Raw genomic sequence first — 3006 nt, 5'->3', positions numbered from 1 at the left:
ACTCAGTACTATAGGAGAGAGAGAGACAGACTCAGTACTATAGGAGAGTGAGAGAGAGAGACAGACTCAGTACTATAGGAGAGAGAGAGACAGACTCAGTACTATAGGAGAGAGAGAGACCATACTATAGGAGAGAGAGAGAGACTCAGTACTATAGGAGAGAGAGAGACAGTACAGTACTATAGGAGAGAGAGAGAGACAGACTCAGTACTATAGAGAGAGAGAGACAGACTCAGTACTATAGGAGAGAGAGAGAGACAGATCAGTACTATAGGAGAGAGAGAGAGAGACTCAGTACTATAGGAGAGAGAGAGACAGTACAGTACTATAGGAGAGTATGAGACGACTCAGTACTATAGGAGAGAGAGAGAGAGACTCAGACTATAGGAGAGAGAGAGACAGTACAGTACTATAGGAGAGAGAGAGACAGACTCAGTACTATAGGAGAGAGAGAGAGAGACTCAGTACTATAGGAAGAGAGAGACAGCTACAGTACTATAGGGAGAGAGAGACAGACTCAGTACTATAGGAGAGAGAGAGACAGTACAGTACTATAGGAGAGAGAGAGACAGACTCAGTACTATAGGAGAGAGAAGAGAGAGAGAGATACAGTACTATAGGAGAGAGAGAGAGACAGACTCAGTACTATAGGGAGAGAGAGAGACAGACTCAGTACTATAGGAGAAGAGAGAGAGAGACAGTACAGTACTATAGGAGAGAGAGAGAAGACCAGTACTATAGGAGAGAGAGAGACAGACAGTACAGTACTATAGGAGAGAGAGAGAGAGAGACAGTTATGAGAGAGAGAGAGAGAGACAGACTCAGTACTATAGGAGAGAGAGAGACAGACTCAGTACTATAGGAGAGAGAGAGACAGACTCAGTACTATAGAGAGAGAGAGACAGACTCAGTACTATAGGAGAGAGAGACAGACTCAGTACTATAGGAGAGAGAGAGACAGACTCAGTACTATAGGAGAGAGAGAGACAGACTCAGTACTATAGGAGAGAGAGAGACAGACTCAGTACTATAGGAGAGATAGAGACAGACTCAGTACTATAGGAGAGAGAGAGACAGACTCAGTACTATAGGAGAGAGAGAGACAGACTCAGTACTATAGGAGAGAGAGAGACAGACTCAGTACTATAGGAGAGAGAGAGACGACTCAGTACTATAGGAGAGAGAGAGAGAGACTCAGTACTATAGGAGAGAGAGAGACAGACTCAGTACTATAGGAGAGAGAGAGAGAGACAGTACAGTACTATAGGAGAGAGAGAGACAGACTCAGTACTATAGGAGAGAGAGAGAGAGACTCAGTACTATAGGAGAGAGAGAGACAGACTCAGTACTATAGGAGAGAGAGAGAGAGACTCAGTACTATAGGAGAGAGAGAGAGAGAGACTCAGTACTATAGGAGAGAGAGAGACAGACTCAGTACTATAGGAGAGAGAGAGAGAGACAGACTCAGTACTATAGGAGAGAGAGAGACAGACTCAGTACTATAGGAGAGAGAGAGACAGACTCAGTACTATAGGAGAGAGAGAGACAGACTCAGTACTATAGGAGAGAGAGAGACAGACTCAGTACTATAGGAGAGAGAGAGACAGACTCAGTACTATAGGAGAGAGAGAGACAGACTCAGTACTATAGGAGAGATATCTTTACATTCTTTAAAGAAAACAAAAACGGATGATGTCACCTTTTGAGTACTGATCTCATCTCACTCCTATAGTACCGAGTCTCCAGTTCTCAGGCTGCAGCTGGTTTGAAAGCGACAGTAAACCGGCTTCTCTGCTGGCTGTGGCTCCAGAGGAGTTGAACAGTTCTGGCTCTGCTCGTTTATTTTCTATCTTTTGGCGCTTTTTTTTGGTGGACAAACCACCGCACATGTGCACTGTGACTCGTGACTGGAGTCTAGCTCTGCTAGCACACATAGCCTACTGTGTACAGACGGTTTCAAACTGTATTTTACATTAGAAAGCAAACAAAATAAATGGAGAAAAAGAGAAAAATAAATCTCAATTTGGTCAGTATTGTCATTGATTGATTGATTGAATAGTTTATTGGTTTAGAATGGAAAATCACACATATACATTGGATCACAATATGAAAACAGGTATACATTTTCTCCATTTTACCAATAGGATTTCATAAAACACAATAAAGCCATAGGCTTGTTTCCATTGTGGTCCTTCATCATTGGTGTCAGTGGATTTATGTACTGGTGTGTGGACGTGGGTGTTTGTAGTGTCTGTATGTCAGGATGTGTGGTATAAAAACAAAAAAATACATACAATAATATTCCATTTTATAGACAATAAAAGAATAAAAAAGGAACAACACATATTAAAAACCCTTTGTTCACTACTCCCAGCTTCTGCTACTTATGATCCACCTCTTTATAGCTAATTTAAAAGTGGAGAAGGGGCTTATGGTCTTCAACTCCATTGGTAGGCTATTCCATTGTACTGCTGCTGAATATAGGAATGCGTTTTGGCCTATTTTCCTATTGCATCTCACTGGGACGATGTCTGTAGGGCTCCCCCTGGTGGCGTGTCCGTGTACATCCCTTACCATTAGCCATTACTTTAAGTTGCAGGCAAGAAAGACACGTCTGTCCACTGTCTCTGGTTTTAAAGCTGCCCTGTTGCAGGTCACAATAATAATAAATTAATTAATACAAATCTTTTTTAATTATCGATATTATTCAATATCAATTATTATCGATTATTAAAATATATCGCGATAATTAGCGTTTTATCTGCCCCCCCCCCCCCCAAAATAAACGTACATTTGTTGTTTAAATAATAATAAAAATAAAAGAAATTATGAAATGTAATACTAATAAAAATATCGATAATTATTGATATCGAACGATATGAATAATGTTATCGTGATATAGGGGGGTAGGCATCAATAAGCTTAGCTTCCCTCTACTCCTTTTTTGAACATGTCAACTAACTAACTACATTGCTCTTGACTTTTTGTTTATAAATTCTTTTCCAT

This window comes from Notolepis coatsorum (assembly GCF_963971535.1).
Source record: "Notolepis coatsorum genome assembly, chromosome: 1".
NCBI classification, from domain to species: Eukaryota; Metazoa; Chordata; class Actinopteri; order Aulopiformes; family Paralepididae; genus Notolepis; species Notolepis coatsorum.
The sequence above is the reverse complement of the archived record's forward strand: the minus strand, read 5'-3'. Positions refer to the sequence as shown.